A 6,411-nucleotide genomic window follows, 5' to 3' on the forward strand; every position below is an offset into this window, starting at 1 on the left:
TTGTGGTAATGGGTGGCAATGGCTCCATATAAAGATCTTGCGGTCAATTTCTATACACAAGTATTTTCACATAAATTTATATCCTCTGTCTTGCACATGTGTAGTTTTTTTTTGAGGAGATGAGAACCAAATACCAACAATTACTTCAATTCCTATTAGGCGTCAGTATTTTTCCCCCCTCTTTTAAAATGCTTATTTGTCTGGCCTGTTCATTCTTCTAGCCAGTGAATTTATTATTTATGTCAGCATTACATCATCCATATATCTGAGCATTCTGGGTCTTCCTCCAGCCTCTCATCTAAATCTTGAAATGGATGTAATGTAGGGCAGAGAGGTTTTACAGCTTTCTCTAACCTGGCATATACATAATAAAGATCAAAATTGAAACGATGAAAGGCTTCCATGAAAGCATGCTCACTGGAGGAAATCTCTCTAGAGGGACAAACATCAATGTTCCCTTCTACCCTATCTCAAATGCAAAAAAAAACAACAAAAAAAACCAAAAAACCACAATCCCCCATCAACCAAAAAGTGTAGCAAGTAAACTAACCTAATATCATATATTATCATATACATCATGTGTATTATCATATCTAACAAGACTCTTACGAGAAAGGTAATATTAATTTTATATTACTGCTGCTACTGCTACTGCTAAGTCGCTTCAGTCGTGTCCGACTCTGTGCAACCCCATAGACGGCAGCCCACCAGGCTCCCCCATCCCTGGGATTCTCCAGGCAAGAACACTGGAGTGGATTGCCATCTCCTTCTCCAATGCATCAAAGTGAAAAGTGAAAGTGAAGTCACTCAGTCGTCTCCGACCCTCAGCGACCCCATGGACTGCTGCCTTCCAGGCTCCTCCTTCCGTGGGATTTTCCAGGCAAGAGTATTGGAGTGGGGTGCCATTGCCTTCTCCGATATTACTGCTAAGTTAACTAAATTTCATAGAATGTAAACAAATCCTTTGACATCTTTTATCAGACCCTGATTACAAGACTGGTTTCTGATACGAAGTCCATACTCTGAAGCACTACTCTCTCTAAATACTTGTCTAAGTCTTCTGTGTTCCTCAGTTGTGGACAAACTTGTTTTTCTCCTCAGCCTTTCCCTTCACTCTGTCCTGCCAGCATTACCATCACTTTCTAAAAATGAACTCCAGCTACCAATACAAATCTTTGAATATGTTCAAAATTTCTGTATTGGGATCCTTTATGTAAACTCTAAAAACTCCATGGTTTTGATAGCTTGCAGTGAACAGTGTCAAATTCTTGATCTCTGAAGAAGATTTAGCTTTGGGACCAGGGACCAGGCTTGATCACTCAAGAGTTTTTGTGTAGCAGAGTTTTATTAAAGTGGAAAAGGGACAGAGAAAATTTCTGACATAGACATCAGAAGGGGGACGGAGGATTCTCCCCTTGCTAGTGTTAGCAAGGGAGTTATACAGTTTTTTTTTTTTAATTGGTTATTACAATAAATCAAAAGAATGTCTCAAGGTTGTAAGGATCTTACTAGACCCACTCCCACAATATGCATTTTAAGATAACAGGATTAGTCAGAAGGTTTTCAGGAAGGAGAAATGTGTCCTCAAGCAGGATACATTTATTGTTATATAATCCTTACTAAGGAATGTAGAAAAAAATGGTCCTTTAGTCCTCCTTGAGAATTCCAGACCCGTATCTCCTCCTCTGGGACCCTGGATTTCTCATCAATCTGCCTAGGAATTGACTCTCTCATTCCCTCCTTTTCTTTTAGGAGAATTATATTGCAAAGGGAAAGGGGTGTCATTTTCATTCCATAACTACTTCCTGCTGTTGAGGGGCTTTGTCCCTAAATTGTTGAGGCATCATATTCTCCTAACCCTCCTGTGGAGGGTCTCTGATCCAGGGGCCTCATGTAATAGTTGGAAGAGGCTATGGTACTGGTAGGAGCCTGGACAAACATTTGTAACTTAAAAGGTTTCAGACCATTACAAACAATTCCAATTACACAGTTACAGATGTAGAGAGCAAAGAGTAAAAACAGAATAATTAGAATTATTACAATTAAGACGGTTTTTACCATGGGGAGCTAGTTAACATTTTTCAAAGTGAGGTGACTGAGGCTTTAGGAGTCTCCATAGCCTGAATGATTGTATTCATGTGTTTGGTAAAGTGAGTAACATTAGTACTCTTACCTGGTATATATGTAAAACATCGGGTATGAATAATGGCACAAGTTCTTCCTTGTGCAGCCATTAGAATATCTAAGGCCAATCTGTTTTGTAAAACCACCTTTCTAATTTGTATTTGTTCAGCATTAAGGGCTGAAATCGCTTTTTGAGAATCTTGTAAAGCCTGTTGAGCAAAGTTAGTCAGAACATCAACTTGCAGCATAACATCTGCAGTTCCCAGATAGGGAATGAATATTGCAGCTGGATAATCATACCAGTGAAATACAAACCTTGCCCAGTGAGTTTAAGGTGTGGCAGTTTGGTAGGCTTCTCTGGAAGCTCTGAAAATATGAAGTCATGAGTAAAAGTTAGACTTAGGGGGCATCTCCCTATTCAGCCAGGAGGAAGCCACGCCCATAGGTAAGAACCACATATCCAGAACAGCCAATTTGGAGCAAGCCAGTGTGACTGAAGGATCTAGTCTCAATCAGTTCCTGGCCAGGAAAACGGAGGACCTAAACTGGGATTGCAAAACACAAGAATGATTGTATTGTATACTTCTTGAGGCAAAACCCCCAGTTGTTTCCAATCATTATAATCAAGTTGTTGACTAACTTCTGGGGATGGCTCTATTTGTTCCCCACATATGGAAGCATTAGATAGTAGGCATCCCTTTTTAGGAGTTAGCCATATGACCTCATCCCATATTTGATAAACATCAGTTAGAAAACCACCAGATCTAGACCCATTTACTTTCTTATGTGCAGCAAAATAGTCATTAAACCAAGTTAAAATCAAAATTAAAAGTCACATTATGTCCATAGTTAAGGTACAATGTATTATACCAGTCCCTCTTAGGATTGGTAAATGTCATCACAGAGTTGAAGAAAGTCTCTTCCTTGAAGTGGAGAAACCCACCATGGGAAGACTTCAGTTGATGAGTGGGGAGAGTGCTCTGCAGACCCAACAATTGTGTCGATTGTGGAATGTGGCATAGGAATGAGTGCAGGACAGGAAGGCATTGTCCTGAGGGTCAAATGGCAGACTCAGTACTTTTGGAGTCAGCAGAAGCAAGCCCACGTATATTCTCAGGCCCATCTCAGTTTCTGGCTCAGACACTGGCTTGTTTGACTCAAAGGCTGGGTCAGGAGTTAACCTTCAGGTAATGTCTGTTGAGAAGGCTGAAAGCTGAGTCATAGTTAATTTTAAGGCTTCAGGATCTATGACAATATCTGTGCTCAAAAACAGCCTGTCATAGAGACAGTTCTTTCTTCTTAGAGGCAGTTTGAGTCTTCATTAAAGCTATGGGGAGAACTTTAAACCAACTCTCTCGTGTTACCTGAGTTAGCTTATGCAGTTGCCTCCTAATAATGTCATTAGCCTTTTCAACTTTTTCTGAAGATTGGGGTCTCCAGAGACAGTATAAGTAATATTCTATTCCTCGAGCTTTTGACACCCCTTGAGTTATAGCAGCTGTAAAGACAGAGCATTGTCACTTTGAACTTTAGAGTTTAAGATCCCACCTACATCATGAGAAGTCAATGCTATAAGATGTTGCCCATTAGTAAACTTATGATCTTTAGGCATTAGTAAAATGATAGTAACAATTACTCTTGAACAATGTGGTCATAGCCTTTATTTTCAGTAAGGAACCAAACTTGGATCCTATGGGAAAGTTCAAAGTTGGAGCTTGCAAGAAAGCAGTTTGAAGAGCCTTACAAGCCTTTTGTGTCTCTGGGGACCAAACCAGCTTGTCGGTTTGCACTTGCTGAGTCTCAGTTATAAGTTTATATAAAGGCTGGGCAAGTTCCTCATAATCCAGAATCCAAATGCAGCAATAGCATGTAATGCCCAAGAATCTTCTCAATTTTCTTAAAGTCATATTTGGCTTGTTTAGGAATTTCAGACAATAAACTATAAGGATTAGGCACTTATTATTCATATATTTTGAACAAGCATCCATTTATCACTTGACATTTTTATACCCAAAATAGGAGTGTTGCATGGACTGTGATAAGGAATTAATAGCTCTTGTTTCTTTGAATTTTTAATGATGGATTTTAACCCTTCCTTAACCTCGAGTTTCAGTGGATACTGCTTTTGATGTGGAAATAAGTGTGGGTGTTTTGAGCTTGACAACTATAGGAATAGCATTTTGTGCTCAAACCACAGATTTCCATCAGCCCACACTTTAGGATTTACATTTTGTTCAATTAATGGGAGAGAAAGAGTAGGCTCCGTAATTGTGAAAACAGAGGCCTGGACAGTGTTCAGTATATCCCTCCCCAGAAGGAGTGAGAGACTCTGGCACAATTAGAAACTCGTGAGAAAATAGTACAGAGTCCCAGTTGCAGCTTAAAGGATGACTGAAATAATAGCATTTGGGCTGTCCAGACAGCCCCATTACAGTAGTAGGTTGGGAGGAAAGCAGACCAGGGGCTTCAGTGAGCACAGAGAAAGTTGCCCCAGTGTCCAAAAGGAAATCGACTGATTGCCACCCCCCCCCACCCCCCAGTTATTAATAACCAGGATTCCTCAGGTGTAATTAGGATGGGAACTTGTGTGAGGACCACTGGGGAATCATGAGTCCTGATTACCTTGAGAGTCTGAGCCCTGGGACCTACACTTTGGAGGGCAGTCTCTTCTCCAGTATGGTCCTTTGCAGATCGGACATGGAGCCGGGGGTGGCTTAGATGCCTGAGGGCAATCCTGCTTGAGATGCCCCCTCCTTTCCACAATAATAACAAGCCCCTCCCTTTTCACCTGGGTCCCTCTGGGCATTTTTCTCAGGCTGTTTCGTAGCAGGTCTGACACCCATGCTGGGGTTTCAGCCTTTCCCTGGTCTTTTTTTGCCTCTTATTTTCCTCCTCATATTCTCTACTCTAATATACCATCTGAGCCAGTTGCCAACAGTTTTTTAAAGACTGATTTGGCCCAAACTCCTGGTTTCATAACTCATGACAAATATCTGGAGCTGACTGAGTGAGAAATCTATCTTTTAAGATCATTCCTCCTCTGCACTTTTGGGATCCTCTCCTCCAGGTAAACTTGCGGAGAGTCTCCTAAAGTCTATCTAGGAATTTATCAGGAGTTTCCTTCTCTCCCTGTTCTATGTCAGCCAACTTAGCATAATTTAAAGTCTTAGTGTGTGCTTGCTTGATTCTTTCAAGAATACATCTGGCAAAGTGGTTCTGATCCCACCTTTCTTTAGCCATGTCACAGTCCCAGTCTGGCTCTGACATGGTAACTGCTTGGCTACCAGTAGGGAGGAGGGCTATTTTGTGTTCCCTCTTTCTCCTTGTCTCATGTTTAAGCCATTCATCTCCAAAAGTAGGAGCTTCCCCAAAACTCAAGTTTTCAAGTCAGGAGTCGGCGTCTATCCCAAGACATACATTACATCTCTCCAAGAAAGCTCATAAAGTAAAGCTAGTCCCATAAAGGCTTCTATCTACTTCTTGGATCCTCTTGATAGTCTCGACCACAATTGTTACTGTTTGAATTTCTACCGAGAAGAGGCAACCCCTCCTGGAAGGGTGCCCTGACTCTCAGCCGGTGCATTTGGGAGCCCCAGATACAGGGGCAAAGTAAGAGGACAGGAGGCAGCTGAAGGTTTCACACCCAAATTTGCACCCTTAGGACATAAGTCTAGCATGTCTCACAGAGCGATAAAGAGCAACACATATGTCACTTCTATCCATTTCTCTTGTTTTCTACAGAACTGGTCTAGTTGTAAAACAGTAATAATTGAGATCCTTCAACAGGTCAGTGTTCCCTGTCTTCCAAAGGATACTGTGGCCATTCAGTATCACAGAAGAAGACCAGGTGTGTCTTTTTAAATTCTGGAGATCAAACTTGTCCCAGTTTTTCTTTTTTTTTAATACATTTTAAAGAAGTGGTTTTGGAACTGTTAGCTCCCATCTGTAAGAGAGAAAAAAGCAGCGTCCAAAGCTGTGGCTTCTTTCCACTGGAGGCATCCCTCCCTGCTCTAGATGGGGGTGTAGATAGACTTTCCACCAAAGCTTTCGCTGGTCAGACTTAGTCTGTCCCTTACCAATGCAGGCGCCTTACTCTTTTCTCCCAGTTCTTCCACCGAGGCAGAGTGGAGATGCACCAGGGGTAGAGCTGATGGCATCCCAGATTGATTTAGTTCCATACCACCAAGACCTTTGTTTGATCTGCCCTTTTCTCTGATGCCACTTGGGGTGGAGCAGAGTAGTTTTTCCAGAATGTTTCCTGGGGGACTAGAGGGGGGAAAGCTAGGA

At 41.7% G+C, this 6,411-nt stretch overlaps 1 pseudogene; it reads right to left on the reverse strand.

The window, feature by feature from the left end:
- Window positions 1-1,827: 1,827 nt before the first annotated feature.
- LOC138425140 (endogenous retrovirus group PABLB member 1 Env polyprotein-like) lies at window positions 1,828-3,247 on the reverse strand (annotated as a pseudogene).
- Window positions 3,248-6,411: the final 3,164 nt, after the last annotated feature.

The sequence above is a fragment of the Ovis canadensis genome, chromosome 20, assembly GCF_042477335.2.
Source record: "Ovis canadensis isolate MfBH-ARS-UI-01 breed Bighorn chromosome 20, ARS-UI_OviCan_v2, whole genome shotgun sequence".
NCBI lineage: Eukaryota > Metazoa > Chordata > Mammalia > Artiodactyla > Bovidae > Ovis > Ovis canadensis.